This window comes from Cetorhinus maximus, chromosome 21, assembly GCF_964194155.1.
Source record: "Cetorhinus maximus chromosome 21, sCetMax3.hap1.1, whole genome shotgun sequence".
Lineage (NCBI taxonomy): Eukaryota > Metazoa > Chordata > Chondrichthyes > Lamniformes > Cetorhinidae > Cetorhinus > Cetorhinus maximus.
In genome coordinates, this window is record NC_135899.1 from 46,118,964 (window position 1) to 46,140,254 (window position 21,291).

At 42.9% G+C, this 21,291-nt stretch overlaps 1 protein-coding gene across 1 annotated transcript in view; it reads right to left on the reverse strand.

Annotated features, from left to right (window-relative positions):
* adgrb2 (adhesion G protein-coupled receptor B2) overlaps positions 1–21,291 on the reverse strand; it is a 1,091,625-nt gene that overhangs the window by 1,007,660 nt on the left and 62,674 nt on the right. The window lies entirely within an intron of this gene.

Sequence of the window (21,291 nt, forward strand, 5' to 3'; positions counted from 1 at the left end):
TTTAAACAATGACCCTTAGATCTAGATTCTCCCACAAGAGGAAACATCCTCTCCACATCCACCCTGTCAAGACCCCTCAGGATCTTGTATGTTTCAATCAAATCGCCTCTTACTTTTCTAAACTCCAGCAGAAACAAGCCTAGCTTATCCAACCTTTCCTCAGAAGACAACCCGCCCATTCCAAGTGTTAGTCTGGTAAACATTCTCTGAACTGCTTCCTTCCTTTATGTCCTTCCTTAAATAAGGTCACCAATACTGTACACAGTACTCTAGATGTGGTCTCACTTGTGCTCTGTATAAATGAAGCATAACCTCTCTACTTATGTGTTCAATTCCCCTCGCAATAAATGATAACACTCTATTAGCTTTCCTTATTACTTGCTGTACCTAGCATGCAAAAAGCATGCTAGCTTTTTGCGATTCATGCACTAGGACACACAGATCCCTCTGCATCTCAAAGCAAGCAGAAAATGAAAGGGAGAGGGACAGAGCTGGAAGTGTGCTGTCACAAATAGTTCAACTCCCTGATGTAAAAGAGAATTCCCAGGAAATAAGTGGCTTACAGGAATCCCTCTATTTGGAGATGGAAAAGCAGGGAGCTGATTGACAGCTGATGACAGAATTACAAATCTCCCTGATACACATATGCTGACTTTATTTCATCAATGGCTGAACAACAAGAAAGCTGAGTATGGTGACAGTCAAAATTATGACTTTTCCACAACTAAATCATGCCTAATTTTTATGCCTTCCAGAGCATTCATGCATAAAGGAATTAACACAGGATATACATAAGGAGGAGAAGGATGGAAAGGCAATGGCATAGTGGTATTGTCACTGGACTAGTAATCCAGGCACCCAGGGTAATGCTCTGGGCACCCGGGTTTGAATCTCACCTGGGCAGTTGGTGGAATTTGAATTCAATAAAACTCTGGAATTGAAACCATTGTCAATTGTTGTAAAAACCTATCTGGTTCATTAATGTCCTTTATGGAAGGAAATCTGCCATCCTTACCTGGTCTGGCCTATATTTGACTCCAGGCCCACAGCAATGTGGTTGACTCTTAAATGCCCTCTGAAATACACACGGTTGTATCAAACCACTACATTGCCTTAAAAATGGAATGAAACCAGGTGGACCACCCGGCATCGACCTAGGCATCGGAAGCGACAATGGCACACTCCACCCTATTGACCCTGCAAAGTTCTCCTTACTAACATCTGAGGGCTTGTGCCAAAATTGGGACAGCTGTCTCAAAGACTCAAGCAAAAGCCCGACAGTCATACTCCCGGAATCATATCTTAAAGATGTTGTCCCAGGCACCACCATCACCATCCCTAGGTATGGCTTGTCCCACTGGCAGGACAGGCACAGTAGGCATGGCGGCACAGTGGCATTTAGTCGGGTGGCAGTTGCCATGGGAGTCCGCAACATCGACTGCGGATCTCAGGAAGTCTCATGGCATCAGGTCAAACATGGGCAAGGAAACCTCCTGCTGATTACCCCATACCGTCATCCCTCAGCTGGTGAATCAGTGCTCCTCCATGTTAAACACCATTTGGAGGAAGCACTGAGGGTGGCAAGGGTGCAGAATGTACCCTGGGTGGGGGACTTCAATGTCCATCACCAAGAGTGGCTTGGTAGTGCCACTACTGGCCAAACTGGCCGATTCCTAAAGGACATAGCTGTTAGACTGGGGCTGTGGCAAGTGGTGAAGGAGGGAACCAACAAGAGGGAAAAACATACTTGACTTCATCCTCACCAACCACCCTGCCGCAAATGCATCGATCCATGACAGTGTCGGTAGCAGTGACCACCACACAGTCTTTGTGGAGGCCAAGTCCTGCCTTCATATTCAGGATATCCTCCATCGTGTTGTGTGGCACAACCACCATGCTAAATGGAATAGATTTCAAACAGATCTAGCAACTCAAGACTGGGCATCCATGAGGCGCTGTCAAGACAAGGAATCAATCCTGGTTCAATAAAGAATGCAGGAGAGCATGCCAGGAGCAGCAACAGGCATACCTAAAAATGAGGTGTCAAGCTGGTGAACCTATAACACAGGACTACTTGCGTGCCAAACACCATAAGCAGCAAGTGATACACAAAGCTCAGTGATCCCACAATCAACATGTCAGATCCAAGCTCTGTAGTCCTGCCACATCCAGTTGTGAATGGTGGTGGGCAATTAAACAACTTACTGGAGGAGAAGGTTCCACAAATATCCCCATCCTCAATGATGGGGGAGCCCTGCACATCAGTGCAAAGATAAGACTAAAGCATTTGCTACAATCTTCAACCAGAAATGACGAATGAATGATCCATCTCTGCCTCCTCTGCAGGTCCCCAGCTTCACTGGACTAGCCATATAAATACTGTGGCTACAAGAGCAGGTCAGAGGCTAGGAATCCTGCAATGAGCAACCACTATCTACAAGGCACAATTCAGGAGTGTGATGGAATACTCCCCACTTGCCTCGAGTGCAGCTCCCTCAGCCCTCAAGAAGCTTGACACCGTCCAGGACAAAGCAGCCCACCTGATTGGCACCACATCAACAAACATTCTTTCCCTCCACCACTGACGCATAGTAACAGCACTGCGTACCATCCACAAGATGCACTTCAGGAATTTCACCCAGGCTCCTTAGACAGCACCTTCCAAACCCACAACCACTACCATCTAGAAGGACATGGGCAGAAAATAGATGGGAACACCACTACCTGGAAGTTCCCTTCCAAATTGCTCACCATCCTGACTTGGCAATATATCGCAGTTCCTTCACTGTCGCTGCATCAAAATCCTGGAACTCCCTTCCTAATAGCATTGTGGGTGTACCTACACCTCCTGGGCTGCAGCAGTTCAAGGAGGCAGCTCATTACCACCTTCTGAAGGGCAACTAGGGATGGGCAATAAATGCTGGCCCAGCCAGCAAAGCCCAAATCCCATGAATGAATAAAAAATAACAATTCCTCAGAGAATTTCGTTCATTCTTTAGGTGCTCCATCACAGGACATACGGCTATGCACCATCACAGAGAATCCCACATTAGACAGTCAGTTGGGTGCGCACCTCGTGATTCACACCACCTGACATCGGTAGTGGGGAAAATTCTAGAGTCCATTATAAAAGATTTAATAGCTGAGCACTTGGAAAACAGTGGCAGAATTGGACAGAGTCAGTATGGATTTACGAAAGGGAAATCATGCTTGACAAATCTACTGCACTCTTTCGAGAATGTAACTAGTAGAGTTGATGAGGGGGAGCTGGTGGATGTGGTTTATTTGGACTTTCAGAAGGCTTTCGACAAAGTCCCACATATGAGATTAGCATGTAAAATTAAAGCGCATGGGATTGGGGGTAGTGTATTGAGATGGATAGAAAACTGGTTGGCAGACAGGAAACAAAGAGTCTTTTTCCGAATGGCAGGCAGTGACTAATGGGGTACCGCAGGGATCGGTGCTGGGACCCCAGCTGTTCACAATTTATATTAATGATTTAGATGAGGGAGCTAAATGTAATATCTCCAAATTTGCAGATGACACAAAGCTGGGTGGGAGGGTGAACTGTGAGGAGGATGCAGAGATGCTTCAGGGTGATTTGGACAAGCCGAGTGAGTGGGCAAATGCATGGCAGATGCAATATAATGTGGATAAATGTGAGGTTATCCACTTTGGTAGCAAAAGACAGAAAGGCAGATTATTATCTGAATGGCTATAAATTGAGATATCCTCGTACACCAGTTGTTGAAGGTAAGCATGCAGGTGCAGCAGGCGGTAAAGAAGGCAAATGGTATGCTGGGCTTCATAGCGAGAGGATTCGAGAACAGGAGCAGGGATGTCTTGCTGCAATTATACAGGGCCTTGGTGAGACCACACCTGGAATATTGTGTGCAGTTTTGGTCTCCTTATCTAAGGAGGGATGTACTTGCTATACAGGGAGTGCAGCGAAGGTTTACCTGACTGATTCCTGGGATGGTGGGACTGACATATGAGGAGAGATTAAGTCGGTTAGGATTATACTCGCTAGAAACCTATAAAATTCTAACAGGAATAGACAGGGAAGATGCAGGAAGGATGTTCCCAATAGTGGGGGAGTCCAGAACCAGGGGTCACAGTCTGAGGATACGGGGTAGACCATTTAGGACTGAGATGAGGAGAAATTTCTTCACCCAGAGAGTGGTAAGCCTGTGAAATTGGCTACCACAGAAAGTAGTTGAGGCCAAAACATCGTATGTTTTCAAGAAGGAGTTAGATATAGCTCTTGGGGCGAAAGGGGTCAAAGGATATGCAGAGAAAGCGGGAGCAGGCTATTGTGTTGGATGATCAGCCATGATCATAATGAATGGCGGAGCAGGCTCAAAGGGCCGAATGGCCTACTCCTGCTCCTATTTTCTATGTTTCTATATTAGCAAATACCAATGGCAGGGAACAGGCAATGTCAAGGGATGCAATGTTCTCCAAGTTCTGCTCTACTCAGCTGGACGCATCTGCTGAACCCTGGGGCTATAGCTGAAGAAGAAAATACCACAGCTGCATCAGCAGCTTAGCCAGGTTTTACACATTGCACAAAATGGTGATGATGGGGGAGTCCAACTCCAACAGTAGTGGATTGGTGTTGCATAGCATTGTGAAAATGTCTGCCATGGAAACATTGTCCACCTTCTTGCAGCTTCAAACATGCTCTCAGAGTTATCCAGGCCAATGATCATGGCCAATCAGGGGATGTCTGCCACCTTAACACAACAAAACATATTGTCTCTGTGGTTTTACAACACGCCACATCACATCTGCAGCAGATTGGCTGGAGAGTTATGGTGCTGGACCAGGGGAGGAGTGATGTTGAAAAGGGACAAGGAAATGGGAACTCTACTCAAAATACTTCTACTTCTGATCTATTGCCAGCACCCAACATGCTGTCTCATCTCTAAATGGTTAAATCTACCCCTGCACTGCTGTAGGTGGCACAGACTTTAGTCGAGGTTCAAAATCCAGAGGGTGTAGGCCACAAGCATAAGCAATCAGGGAAAGTATATAAGAAGCCTGCCTGAAGCCTCTGCCCGAAGCCTAAATGGATGCACTACTTATAAGTAACAGGATACCTAAGGTCAAAAAATTGTAATTCACTTAGAGTATGCACATAGGTGTTTGAAAAAAATGTTATGAGTTTCCTTTATTTATAATGGCACAAAAAAATTATTGATTGTAACCATTTCAACGTTTTTCCCATTATTTAATTCCAAGTGTTAATGCATCCTTTCACTTGTTTTATGTTGAATGTCAATAGATGGCGGACCCATTGGGCAGGAGTGTAATGGGTGAAAGAGTGTTTGAAAGACTGTTGAGTGCAAATGGAGGGCAGTGGGAAGGAGCAGAATGTAAGATTTCATTTCTTATGTTTTACACTAGCCATTCCATCGTGCTGTCACAGCATCACTGTAGGCAATGCGAACAGCTAGCCTAGAAATTGGCGCTCAATCTTCATTCTCCTCCTCTTCCTCCTCTAAGGCCTCCTCTTCAGAAGGTGAGTGAAAAGCTCTTTCAACCTGCTCCACCTGCAATCCTCTCTCTCTGCTGCACAATGTTGTCCTAGATGCAGCAAACCACTAGCACTTCAGAGACTCTTACTGGCGAGTATTAAAGGGTATCCCCAGACCTATCCAGGCACCTGAACTGAATATTCAACATTTAAAGCCTTGACATATGACACACTTGGTGGTAATATGATTCTGGTTGTAGCATTCCTATGCCTCATTCATGAGGTTCCTCACATGCCCTGCTTCCCCTAGCAGAGAGGCCAATTACCAGGGGGCACAGATTTAAGGTGATTGGTAGAAGGATTAGGGGGGACATGAGGAAAAACTTCTTCAGTCAGTGGGTGGTGGGTGTTTGGAATTCACTGCCTGGTTTGGTGATGGAGGCAGAAACCCTCAACTTATTGAAATGGCACCTGGATCTGCACCTAAACTGTTGTAACCTGCAAGGCTACAGACCAGGTGCTGGAAGGTGGGATTAAAATGGGCAGCTAGTTTTTTTTTACTTTTTCTTTTCCAGCTGGCACAGACATGATGGGCTTAATGACCTCTTTCTGTGCTGTAACTTTCCTATGGTTCCATGTGCCACAAAACTAATTTGAATAGGGTAACCCCTGTCTCCTACGAACCAGTTCTTACATCTGCCCTCTGGAACAATAAGATCTGGAATACTGGACTGTCACAATATGAAGACATCATGAAAGATTTCCTGGAATCAGGCACAGATGTTCATGACCTGTAGTTGTGGTTCCACACCAGCTGCATATTGATGGATGAATAGCCCTTGCAATTTATAAAAATTGCGAGTTGCAGATGGCACAGATTTGTTTTGGCCATGCATGGGCTGTGGGCATTGCTGGCAAGGTCAGCATTTATTGCCCTTCCCTATTTGCTCCTAAGAAATTGAGCAGCCTTTTTGAACCTTTTGCAGTCCATATGCTGTAAGTACACTCACAGTGCGGTTCGGGAAGGAGTTCCAGAATTTTAATCCAGCAAAGTGACATGTTTCCAAGTCAGGATGGTGTGTGATTTGGAGGCAAACTTACGGAGGTGGTGTTCCCATTTGCCTGCTACCCTTGTTCTTCTGGGTTTAGAAAGTGCTGTTGAAGAAACCTTGGCATATTGCTGCAGTGCAACGTATAAAAGGTACACACTAAAACCACAGTGCAACGGTGATGGAGGGAATGAATGATTAAGGTGGTGAGTACAGTGTCAATCAGCGGGCTGCTTTGTTCTGAATGGTATTGAGTTTTTGAGCGCTATCGCAGCTGCACTCATCCAGGCAAGTGGAGACTATTTCATCACACACCAGATTTGTGCCTTGTAAATGCTGGACAGACTTTGGGAATCAGGTGAGTTTCAGGTGAGTTTCTCATTGCAGAACTCCCAGTATTTATGTAGCTGGAACAAAAACAGAAACAGAAATACCTGGAAAAACTCAGCAGGTCTGGCAGCATCGGCGGAGAAGAGCACAGTTGACGTTTCGAGTCCTCATGACCCGACACTATCGCTGGAATACTGTCAAAGACCATAGCCTTTGTTGCATCCAGTGCACTCAGCCGTTTCTTGATATAATTGGTTGAAGACTGACACCTGCGATGTTGGGAACCTCTGGAGGAGGCTAGGATGGATCATTCGTTAGTCCTTCTGGCTGAAGGTGGTTGCAAATATTTCAGCCTTGTCTTTTACACTGATCGGCTCTGCCAACATTGAGGATGGGGATGTTCATGGAGCCTTCTCCGCCCATTAGTTGTTTAATAGTCCACAATCATTCATGATTGGATGTGGCAATCTGACTAGTTGATTGTGGTATCACTTATCTCTGTCTATAGCCTGTTGCTTCTCTATCTTCAGGTATTGTCCCACTTTTTTCAAATTTGCCATCATCACCCCTATTCTCAAAAGACCAACCCTTGATACTAATGTCCTTGAAAACTATCTCCCATCGCAAACCTCCCTTTCTTGAACATGTTGTCACCCCAGAAATCTGTGTCCATCTTTCTCGGAATTCTATGCTTGAATCCCGCCAATCAGGTTTCTGCCCCTACCACAGTACCGAAACAGTTCTTAACAAAATCACAAATGACATCTTATGTGCATGTGAGAAAGGCAAATTATCCCTCCTCGTCCTTCTTGGACTATCTGCAGCCTTTGACACAGTTGACCTCACTATCCTCCTCCAAAGTCTTTCCACTATTGTCCAGCTGGGTGGGCTGCACTCATCTGGTTCCATCCTAATTGGATAACCTGCAATGGGTTCTTTTCCCACTCCTGCACTTATATCCTCTGGTGATCCTCAAGGATTTCCCATGGTTGCAAAGTGACCATGCCTGGTACCTGAGTATTTTTTTTTTATTCATTCATGGGATGTGGGCTTCACTGGCTTGGTCAGAATTTATTACCCATCCTTAATTGCCCTTGAGAAGGTGGTGGTGAGTTGTCTTCTTGACCACTGCAGTCCGGATGGTGTAGTTATTTGACATTTTGGAAGGACAGAAAGAAAGGAAAAGGAGGTGGTGCAGCTCTGTTAATAAAGGATGACATCAGTACAGCAGTGAGAAATGCCCTTGGCTCAGAGGTTCAAGATGTAGAATAATTTTGGGTGGAGATAAGAAATAGCAAAGGGAAGAAGTCATTAGTGGGGATAATTTATAGGCTCCCTGACAGTAACTACATTTTAGGACAAAGTATAAATCAAGAAATAATGGGGACTTATAAAAAGGATACTGCAATAATCATGGGAGATTTCAATACGCTCACAGATTGGACAAATCAAATTGGCAAAGGTAGCCGGCAGGGTGAGTTCATAGAGCATATTTGGAACAGTTTCTTAGAACAACACATTCTGGAACCAATCAGGGAACAGGTTATTTTAGACCTGATAATGTGTACTGAGACAGGATTAATTAATGACCTCATAGTAAAGAATCCTCTTGGTAAGAGTAATAATAACATGATAGAATTTCATATTCAGTTTGAGAGTGAGAAATGTGGTTCTGACACTAGAGTCTTAAACTTAAATAAAGGCAATTACAAGGGTATGAAAACACAGCTGGCAAAAGTGGACAGGGAAAATAGGTTCACAGGTAAGACAGCAGAAAAGAAGTGGCAGATATTTAAGGAGATATTTCATAACTTTCAACAATATATTCCATGTGAAAGGAGGACTGTACGAGAAAATTGCACCATCTGTGGCAAACTAATAAAGTTAAGGATGGTATCAAATTGAAGGAAAAGATGTACAATGCTTCAAACATTGGTGGTATCCCAGAAGATTGGGAAAATTTTAGAAAACAGCAAAGATGACTATTAAAAAAAATGGAAAAATTGAAGTATGAGAGAAAATTAGCAGAAATTATAAAACCAGACAGTGAAAGCTTCTATTAGTATACAAAAAGCAAGAGAGTAGCTTAAGTGAGCATTGGTCCATTAGAGGATGAGGCTGGGGAATTAATAATTGGAAACAAGGAAATAGAAGGGACTTTGAACAAGTATTTTGTATCTGGCTTCACAGTAGAAGACACAAAAAGCATCCCAAGGATAGTAGAAATTCAAGGGGCTAAAAAGGAGGGAGGAACTTGAAAACAATCATGAGCAGGACTTTCCCCCCGTCGGGGACAAAGTTGAAGTGCTGGCACACAGAGGCGCGCCTCCGATTGGCGCCCCCAATTGGGCATGCTGCCATTTTACATGAGTGGACCAGCATGATGTCCGCGTGGAAGCACTATGCGCACCCTGTGCGGGCGGGGGGGAATCTCGCAACCTGAGAGTCCACTCTTTCGCGCATGTGCACAAAAGAGGCTAAGTGCTGCCTCAGGGAGATCGCCTCTACTGTCAAAAATATTAAAAATAGAAAAGAAATTCCCTGTCACGAGTTGGGACATGTCCATAATTTTTTTTAAAACTTTAACTAAATTTTTTAAAACCCACATGAGACCTCATCCCGCCCGTGGATGAGGTTTCATGCTTTTTCTAATTCCCACCAGGGCTCCTGACCTGCCCGCCAACGGGAAAATCCACCCCCATGATTACGAGAGAAATTGAAAACTAGGAAAGCTCATACAACTAAAGGCAGAGGATGGCCTGCATCATAGTGTCTTAAAAGAAGTGCCTATAGAGTAAGTGGGTGCATTAGTTGTAACCTTCCAAAATTCTGAATAGATTCTGAAAGACCCCACAAACCACAAATATAACACCTATTTTCAAGAAAAGAGAAAGACTGAAAGTAGGAAACTATAGATCAGTTGGCATAGCATCTGCCATTAGGACAATGTTGGATCCATTACTAAGGAAGCATAAAATCATGCAGAGTCAACATGATTTTATGAAAGAAAAATTTGACAAATTTATTAGAGTTCTTTGAGAACGTAACAAGCAGAGTTCATGAAGGGGAACCAGTAGATGTAGTACATTTGGATTTGCAAAAGGCATCCGTGCCACACAAGTGCCAAGCAATGACCATCTCCAACAAGAGAGAACCTAACCGTCGCCCCATGGCATTCAATGCCATTACCATCATTGAATCCCCCACTATCAACATCCTGGGGTTTACCATTGATCAGAAACTGAACCGGGCCAGTCATATAAATACTGTGGCTGCAAGAACAGGTCAGAGGCTAGGAATCACCTCCTGACTCTCCAAAGCCTGTGCAACATCTACAAGGCACAAGTCAGGAGTGTGATGGAATACTCTCCGCGTACCTGGATGAGTACAGTTCCAACAACACTCAAGAAGTTTAGCATCATCCAGGACAAAGCAACCCGTTTGATTGGCACCCCTTCCACACATGTTCACTCCCTCCAACACTGACAAACAGTAGCAGCAGTGCGTACCATCTACAAGGTGCAGAAACTCACCAGGCTCCTTAGGTAGCATCTTCCAAACCCATAACCACTACCATCTAGAAGGACAAGGGCAGCAAAAACATGGGAACACCACCAGCTGGAAGTTCCCCTCGAAGCCACTCACCATCCTGACTTGGAAATATATCACCTTTGTTTCACCGTCACTGAGTCAAAATCCTGAAATTATCTCCCGAACAGCACTGTGGGTGTACCCACACAATTGGGGCTGAAGCGGTTTAAGAAGACAGCTCACCACCACCTTCTCAAGGGCAATTAGGGATGGGCAATAAATGCTGGCTTAGCCAGTGACGCCCACATCCCGTAAATGAATAAAAAATATTTGATAAAGTGCCACATAAAACTGTTACATTGAGGGGAGAGAGGGAGGGTGGTTCTCCCTTTTTTCCACCTCTTGAATGACCAAAGACACATGTGTTTTAAAAGAAAAAAATGTTAAGAGCAGACAATTACAGGTTTCCCTGTAAGTTTTAAAAAGGAAGGATAAATGTTTATTACTGAACATCTAAAATGTATTTGCAACTGCACCCACTCACACACTAATACAGGCACACTCATACATTTAAGAAAAAATAGTGATGTATGTTACTTAGATCTCAAATGTCCAAAAATTTACTGTCACACTGTCTTTTCTAGAGTGAAATGTTAAAACATTGCTGGCCTATGATTCCTTTTTGGTCCACTGAAGAAATGGAGGTTGGAGGTTTATGAAGATGGATTCACACTGGTTTACTATCTTCCAGTACCATGTTTCTCTGGCTTTACTCCAGCTGAGATGCAATCAAACCCCTGCATAGAAAATCTAGTTTTGTTCTTCAAACAGGTAGGTAAAGGCCATCCCAAACTCTCTGCCTGCTGATGGTTCTTAGGCAGGTCCCTGTTCCTTTGCTAGTCTCAATTTCTTCTCTCTCTTTCAACTCCACAAATGTGTTTTATTAAACGTCCCTTATCAGAAACCTGGTTTCTATCATGTGACCATAGTATCTGTTTTCCATTGTCCTTACAAATGGCCTGTGATGACTTGATCATTGACACACAACGGTGCTCCAGTGTTCAAGGTTCGCCCATTCACATATCCTTGTGATGTAATGGGTTTTTGTTATGTACTGTATACCTTGTTTAGCTTACTGTACTTTGCAAGCCACTGCATCATGGGATCGCAGAATCTATCTTGTTAGTTTGGTTGCTGAAGTAAAATAAAATGGAAGCTGCAATGTTCCATTCTCTAGGTTCCACAAGGATAATTTAGGCCTCCCTTGGCCCAGTCTTACCTCTCTCTCCAATCATGTTTGCTTCACAAACTTTCTACCATTGGCTACCCTAAGTGTTGGAAACCATTCTTTCAGTTCCTAGTGAAGACCTGTTGCTGCCCAACATTCTGCTCCTGTCCATGGACCAACTGCCACTTCGCATTAGTTTCTGGGAAGTAACTGACAGGAATTGGGCAGATGAGATCCAGGGGTTACAATCTCCCTGGCCCCATGCTGCCGTGGTTGCAATGGTTTGTTGCCCACCACAGGTCGGCCAACATGGTTGCCACTCTGAGTTAAAATAAGGTGTAATGTTACATCTAAAAAAGATGGCACACACACTTCTAATCACACCCAGATCCACAGGAAAAGGTTTAATTACATATTTGCAGAAACAAAATACCAATAGCAACAAACGTAACTGACAATTTCCTTGCACACTTGCTATGAGCAACAACAGTAAGATCCCAATATTTATTGGGCTGGGACATGGTTTTGAGCATGGGGAGGGGTGGAAGTTTTGGTGTCATGCTGTCCAGTTTTAATGTTGCAGTGTGTGCCTTTTTCCCAGCAGATTCTTCACCTAGAAATCCGCCTGATTGACAGGCTTGGCTCCTTGTTGGGCAGGGAACATTCTGGACAAGGCCTCAGCTCACGAGCAGACAGGGAGAGTCCAGCTGGGTTATTGGAACCATGGTGGGAGTGGGTCTGGATCCTAGAGTTCGATCTGCAATCCTGGGGGTGAGGGGTGACTGGAGAGTCTATTTTCCAATCCTGGTAGGGTGGGGTAGGTCCAGTCTATCCTGGGGAATGGGGTGGATGTGCTGTCCCATGGCAGGCACGAAAGAAAATAAGCCTGGTGAGCTGGGAGGAAGCACTCCTCCTCTACCCAGCCCACAGAAAGTAGTCTAAAGGCACTTACCTTTACCATAAAGCAGTCCTTGTCTCCCTTTAGCTGCCAGGTTTCCCTCAGGATTAAACATAGAAGATACGTTAAATCTAAGATACATAGCCTCATAATATTTAAATGACAAACCCACTTTCTGGGAGTGGGTTGTTTGCCCAAACTGTTCCACCTCGATTAAGACTGTAAGTTGCCAGTTTAATGGTAAATCTGAGATTTTAAAGTTTTGCATCTCATTCGACCAAAACTGCCACTTTTTTGGGAGTTAAAATTCCCCGAGTTAAAAACTACCCTGACTCATCTGCAGATTGACAATGCAATTTCCTTATGTATAGGCATTGTGCAGGCATCAAAAAAGATTCAACAGCCAATATAATAAAATTGAATCATTATTAATTGTGTTAAGATAGGTGAATTTGATTAAAAGTACCTGATATCTAAAACCCCACAAATAACTTCTTCTGTTATTTCTGGGCAACTGGGCAAACAAAATTTGTGGAGGGCCAGTTCATGGAACATTTTCAAGATCGGCATGTTGAGGAAACACACTGTTTTAGGTATGGTGTTCTGCAATGAGACAGGGTTAATTCATAACCTATCTGTAAAGAAGCCTTTGAGGAAAGTGATCAAGAAATGATAGAATCTTATATTGAATTTGTAGGTGATTTAGGTAAGTCCAACTCAGGTCATAAATCTGAACAAAACAAACTACATAGGTATGAGTGATAAGTTAATTAAGGTAGATTGGGAAACTAGTTTAGAAGATATGAAGTTATATTAACAATGGAAAACATTTGAAGAATTTGCAGCAAATAGTAATGCCCTTGAAGAATAGGGAATTCATGGGAAAAGTGATCCAACCATGGCGAACATGAAAAGTTAAAGATATTAGAATAAAGGAAGAGGCTTATAATGTTCCTAAATAGAGTAACAGAAAATTGAGTTTACTTTTAAAAACAGAATGGAGAATGGGCAATCTGCTTTGAAACAAGATGGAATTGAGAGTCCCTTTTTGTCTGCTAACATACATGGAACTGCACAAGGCTGGAAGTTGGCCTGCTTGTGTGGACAGGGCATTAAAATATGAATATTTTTTGGGATATTCCATTGAGAAGACATTAAAATGCAACAGGTCTTGTGGATTTAATAGCTGCTATTGTCCAAATACCTGCAGAAACCAGTGTACAATGGCCCCGCAAGCCTCTTGACTACAAAATGGAATTCCACAGAATGATGGTGAGGAAAAACCCATTCTACCACAAAGAGATACAAATGGCTGAAATTCAAACCCCATTGTGTGCCAATGCTTAAGTCGTCAGAGACCAGTTTTGGGGGACAAACACATACTATGGTCACCTGCCTGAAACCAGGTTGTGATAAGGAACATTTATTAACACACATTTTTGACTCAGTCAGTCAGTCTGTGAGACAAGGAGACTCAGAGGGAATAGATCTAGCCCAGCAAAGAAAGGACCCTGGCTAAAATCCACCCACAAGCAAAGAATTGGGGCTAGTCTTTTACTTAACAATTTGAACAACCAAGCCAAATCTTCACCACAGCTGCACCTCGACTGGGGCATAGCCAGAAACATGGCTTCTGCAGGTAGTAAGCCACTGCGAATTTGTTGCCGCAAAGTTCCAACTTTCCCTTCTCCAGTGAACCAAAAAGGAATCATCAGGCCTGAAATGTTTCAAGTTTCCATCTCGAAAGACTCAAGTATAAGTGATTTTTTTGGGCTTTTAAACACTTAAGTGCATGCTACCTCTTTTGTAAACACTTCTTTTGTTTGTGCATATCTGTATGCACTTGTGAGTGGATGCTGTAGCGAATACATTGGTTGTTGCGAAATAAACATTTATTCTTCCTTCCTTTTAAACTTATGCGAAAACCTGTCTTTTGTATGTTCTTGAGAGTCACAGGACTCAAGGGGTTGAAGCACTTCTTTAAAACTACATATATCTGTGGTCAGTTGAGAGGTGAAAAAGGAGGAAACCATCTTAACATCTCTCCCATGTCCATAACAGTAGCGCGCCTGAGGATTGCGAAGATTTTATAGCTCAGCAAAGGACGACAAAGAATGAGACAAAGAAAACAGATTATGCCAGTAAGTTAACAGGAGACATAAAGAGATTGTAAATGTTTTTTGTAAAAAGGAAGAGATTAGCAAAAGTAATTGTAGGTCCCTTAGAGGCACAGACAGGAGGGATTATAATTGAGAAAAAGGGGATGGAAGGGCCGCTATATGAATACTCTGTATCTGTATTCACAGTGGAAAACACAATAAACATTTTGGTAATAGTGAGGAACCAAGGATCCGGTGAAAATGAGCACAAGTTAATAAGGAAAAAACACTGGAAAAATTAAGAAATTAATAGGACCAAAAGCCGATAAATCTCCTAGAACTGATGGCCTACATCCTATGATTTTAAAAGAGTGGCTACTCAGATAATACATTAATTTTAATATTCCAGAACTCCCTAGATTCTGTTTAGGTCCCCATGGATTTGAAGGTAGCAAATGTAACCCCACTGTTCAAGAAAGGAGTGAGGAAGAAAACAGGGAACAGTAGCCCACTTAGCCTGAAACCAGTGTTAGGGCAAATGGTAGAATGTATTGTCAGGGACGTGATAACAAGTCACTCAGAAAATCATAATATGATTGGACATAGTCAACACAGATTTATTAGAAGGAAACTATGTTTGACAGATCTGTTACAGTTTTTTGAAGTAACAACCAGTTGGACAGATAAGGAGAAATCAGTGGATATAGGTCTTTGGATTTTCAAAAAGCATTTGATGAGGTGTCACACAAGAAGTTTTTGCATAACATTCAGGCTCATGAGATTGGGGGTAATATATTAGCATGCAATGAGGATTGATTGACAGACAGAAAACAGAGCATAGGAATAAACAAGTGATTTTGGAGTTGGTAGGCAGTAACTAGTGAGGTATCCCAAGAATCAGTGCTTGGACCTCAGTTATTTACAATCTATATCAGTGACTTAGATGACTGAGTGTAATGCATCAAAGTTTGCTGATGATACGAACTTGGATTGGAAAGTAAGCTGTGAGGCACATGCAAAGAGACTGCAAAGGGATGTAGACCGGTTAAGTGAATGGCAGATGAAATATAATTTGGAGAAGTGCAAAATTATCCACTTTGGTAGAAAAAATAAAAAAAAGCAGGTTATTTTAAAAATAATGAAGCTGAGAAATATCCTGGATGTCCCTGTACACAAATCGTATAGAGTTAGCACGCAGGTACAGCAAGCATTTAGGAAAGCAAATGGTGGGTTGTCTGCAATTTACAGGGGGTGGTCGAGGCCAAGGGCAGCTTTTCTGCCATTGCCCCAATTGAGGTTTATGGCCTCAGTGAGTAAATTGCGGACAAGTCAAGGTGAATGGGTGTTGGAAAGGCCACTAGGGAATTTTACTATTCTGCCGATAGGGTACCGTAAAATTTTACACTATACATTTCAATGGGATTACCCCTCATTCCTGTAAGCACTATGAAGTAAAGCCTAACTTGTTCAATCTGAACTCATAGTATAACCCTGCCAACCCAGGAATCAGTTTAATGAACCTTTGCTGCATTCCCTCCAAAGCAAGTATATCCCTCCTTAGGTAAGAAGGCCAAAACTGTATGAAGTACTCCAGGTTTAGACTCAACATGGCCCTGTATAATCATGGTAAGACTTACTCTTATACTCCAAATTCTTTGTGATTAAGGCTAACATGTCATTTGCTTTCCTAATTGCTTGCTGTGCCTGCATGCTAACTATATGATTCATGTACAAGAATACCCAGGGTATTTCCCAGTCTCACCATTTTTTAAAAAATCTGCTTTTCTATTTTTCATACCAAAGTGGATAGTTTTGCACTTCTCCAAATTACATTCCATTTACCACATTCTTGGCCACTTATTTAACCTTCCTATGTCCCTTTGCCGTGCCTTTGCATCTGCCTCAGAGCCTACTTTCCCAATTTCATATCATCAGAAAACTTGGATACATTACACTCAGTCATCTAAATCATTGATATAGATTGTAAATAACTGAAGTCCGAACACTGATTCTTAAGGTACCTCACTAGGTACAGCCTACCCACCCAAATATTACCTGTTGATTCCAATTCTTTGGTTATCTGCCTGTCAACCAATCCTCATGGCAACTTAAGGGCCATTCCCTACCATGGCCTCAATTTTGAGGCTTGCGGGAGGGGTTCAGGCACAGAAGGAAATCCTGGCAGGCAACCATGCTTAAACCTTAGGCAGAAGGGGCAGGGAGCTGCCTCCATTATTGGTCCCCTTTTCAGATCAGGCACAGAAGGACAAGGGCAGCAGATAGATGGGAACACCACCATCTCCAAGTCACTCACCATCCTGACTTGAAAAATATCGCTATTCCTTCACTGTCGCTGAATCAAAATCCTGAACTCCCTTCCTAACAGCACTTCCTAACACCACATAGATGACAGCAGTTCAAGAAGACAGCTCACCGTCACCTTCTCAAGGGCAACTAGGGATGGCAATAAATACTGGCCCAGACAGAGAAACCCATATCCCATGAATGAATTTAAAAAACAACTCCTCCCCGCCCACCCCTGCCAAGTTCTGGGTCCCCGAGGTGCTCCCTCCTCGCCTGCCCTTTAAATCACAATGACCAACCCTCTCTCCCTCGTTCACTGGGCTTGTCCCCTTCCCCACCATGAGATCCTGGACTTAGCTTGTCTTGTCGGCTCAGGTACTTTGGCTCTGTGGACTGCATTTAGTCCCAGCAGTGGCCACCGCTCCCAATGGCTCTGTTGGGACTACAGAACTGCCAATCAATCAGGTTGGCCATCACCTCAATGAAGTGGGACGTGCTGCCAAGTGAGGGGAGGAAGACTAGCCTCCAGCTACTTAACATTCCATAAAGTTTTAAATGGCTGTGGGGCAGCCATGATCAGCAGGAATGTGTTCCGTGCGAACTTCTCCCGCGGCAGGGTGGGAAGCCCCACCAATGTAAAAATTCTGCCCATAAAATTCTTGCGCCCGACACGTCCGATCGTAAAATAACGCGCGATGACGCAGGTGTGCATCCCGACGTCATTGCGCACTCGCGCGATATTTCGTTCAGTGACTACGCGCCCGTCAATAATTAAAAGGTCTATTAAGGCCAATAACAAGCTAATTAAATTCAAATTTACACTGCCCGTCCAACCTTACCTGCCAAGGGCAAAATTCTGCCCCATGTCTTTTTTTGCTCATGATGTTGTGATTAACTGTGATACTGACCCTTCAGTTTAGTTTCTCAGTAGAAGTTAAAAAGAAACAGTTGTGTTACAGTCTCAAAATCACTTCATGATGGGTATGGGAGTAAATTGTATAAACTTTACAAAATTTACATGAGAAAAAATTGCGAATTTATGATAGGAATGCAATCACAAAGGCTCTCACTGCATGACAGCAATACAATATTACTGGGAATGAACAGATTTCTTACAGAATACATCCAGGACTCTAAATCTGCAGTCAGACAGGTACCCTCAATTACAATCTATTGCACTCCAACTAATCCTTTAGTAATCTGTGTTTATAATGAAATAGAATAAAATCAGTAAATCAGGAGATACTAGCTGAACGTGATGCAACAATTTACAACATTTTTGTGCTAGAATGGAAGACAGAATGACAATACAATAGCTGGCAAAGGCTTCAACAGGTGAACCATCATGATCCATATTCAAGTAAAGGACAGAATTGTTCAAAATTTGTTCAGCTTTCTACCCTACTCCAACAAAATCCCTTCTACATAATTTATTGTAGCCAGTGAATATCATCGTCACCACCTGTGCCTCGAATCAAGGATGACACCTACTCAGCGTCGCGAGGGGTCTTCATGTGACTGAACAGGCCGAATCTCAACCACAGACCTTTGGGCTGGATGGGGCAGGATGTCCATGAGGTAGTGGAATACAGAGTTCAGGGTTTGCTACTTTCTCTTTCCTTCTCTGCTGCCTCTCTGACTCATTAAGACATTGTGACTCAAAGCGTATTGCAGCTTGACGAACAAGTTGTCGCTATTCTGAACAACTGGTAGCAAGCTCCTACCAGTCATTAATGTCAATGCTGCCGCACTTCAAGGAGAGCTTCAGGGCAGGCAGGTCACAATGCAATGTTTTTTTAATTTATTTCAGATAAGCAGCCAGATAGAGGTGTGCAATTTCTGCTTGGTGAATTGCACATATGAACACCTAACATATTCATGCTACATTTGTGTGCCCATAAGTGGGTTATCATGTTTATAAAAAGTGCTAGCAAGAAAGGAGTGCAAGTGCAGGTGTTGATAATTGCATTTCATTAATTAGAATTTGAACTCTTTACTGTTTACCAAAATGTTACTTTATGGTTTCATCTTCTTTGTTTTCTCTTAAGTATGCAGGTCAGAGAATAGGGGCTATGATGTTATAGCTCTATCTCCAACTTAGGCTTCCATCTAGCAACGCCCTGTTTTGGGAAGTAGCTTCAATAAGGATTTATTCTTTCATGCACAAACTTTTGCAAAATAAATATACAGACTGGCAGTCACATGCATTGGCCGTGAGAGTCCAAGTCAAGAAAATAAACTGAAACAGCTCATGCATTCCATTGTATATATTACAAAACAATAACAAATAATCTGGAGCACTCAAAAGGTGTTATCCCATCTCAAGATGTTAAAGCACGTTGCTTGACTCTTTAGCCATGGTTGATTATATTGCCTGAACCTCCTGATTAGAGATCTTGCTTAACCCTCAACATAGTACTCAATATAGTGCTTTACCCTCCATATAGTAAAACGTTCAGCACCATTCACGACTCCTCAGATACTGAAGCAGTCCATGTCCAAATGCAGCAAGACCTGGACAATATCAGACTTGGGCTGACAAATGGCAAGTGACATTCGTGCCACACAAGTGCCAGGCAATGACCATCTCCAACAAGAGAGAATCTAACCATCACCCCTTGATATTCAATGGCATTACCATCGCTGAATTCCCCCACTTCCCTGGGGGTTGCCTTGAACAGAAACTTAACTGGACTAGCCATATAAATGCTGTGGCTACAAGAGCAGGTCAGAGGCTAGGAATTCTGCAGCAAGTAACTCACCTGACTCAGAATCACAGAAACATAGAATGTTATGGTGCAGAAGGAGACTATTCAGCCCATCATATCTGCACAAGCTCTCCGAATGAGCATTATTACTTAGTGCCATTCTCCTGCCTTTTCCCCATACCCTTGCACTTTGTTTCCATTCAAATAATCATCTAATGTCCTCTTAAATGCCCCAATTGAACTGCCTCCACCACACTTCCAGGCAGTGCATTCCAGACTCAAACCACTCGCCATGTAAAAAAGTTTTTCTCACATTACATTCGCTTCTTATGCAAATCACTTTAAATCTGTGCCCTCACGTTCTCGATCCTTTTACGAGGGGCTAGTTTCTCCCTATCTACTCTATCTAGCCCCCTCATGATCTTGAACACTTCTATCAAATCTCCTCTTAGCCTTCTCCTATCCAAGGAGAACAAACAGTCCCAGCTCTCCAATCTAACTTCATAAATGAAGTTTCTCATCCCTGGAACCATTCTTGTAAACCTCTTCTGCACTCTGTCCAATGTGTTCACGCCCTTCCTATAGTGTGGCGTCCAGAACTGTACACAATACTTCAGCTGAGATCTAACTAGTGTCTTCCATAAGATCAGCAAAATCTCTCTTCTCTTGTACTCTATGCCCCTATAAATAAAGCCCAGGATACTGTATGCCTTAGTAACTGCTCTCTCCACCTGTCCTGCCACCAATTATTTAGGCACATAAACACCCAGGTCCCTCTGCTCCTGCACTCCCTTAAGAATTGTACCCCTGTCCACCATCTACAAGGCACAAATCAGGAGTGTGATGGTATACTCTCCACTTGCCTGGATGAGTGCAGCTCCAACAAAACTCAAGATGCTTGACACCATCCAAGACAAAGCAGCCCGCTTAATTGGCACCACATCCACAAACATTCACTCCCTCCACTTGCACAATGGCAACAGTGTGTACCATCTACAAAGATGCACTGATGGAACTCATCAAAAATGCAATAAACGCTTGCCTAGCGAGCAATGCCAACATCCTATGAATGAATTTAAAAATTATATATGCTCGTCTTGAATACTATTAAAATTCTGCTTTTGTATTCTTAAATCATTTCAATATCATATCCTCCTGTGTGGGGACTGGTAGATTCAGATGGCTAGCATGTGATACAGAATAACGCCAAAAGCATGGGTTTGATTACCAATTCCTGCTGAGGTAGACTTGGGAATCCCTCCAACTCCTGCTCCTGTGAGTGGAAGGCAATGGCAAACCACCATTGACAAAAGCTGCCAAGAAAACAATTCAGGATGAAGCATCAAGAGACAATGAACCAAGGAATTGCCTTTGGAAAGAGCACAGATGATGATGATGATCCTCCTGTGTACCCTGTGAAAGTATTTGTCCTCATCAACTCATAAATTAATGTAACTGATTTCAGTTTAGTCCTTAATTATCACCAGCTACTTTCATTTTATTGACACCATAAGGCAGATTATTAAAAAAGTTACAGACGGTAGAAATCAGAAATTGCAAATTAATTTTGGCATTTTGATAAACAATACACAATCTGTATTAATCACTTTCATTCCATGTATTAAACAAACATCAATAATTTGTATCATAAGTTAAAGAAAACTT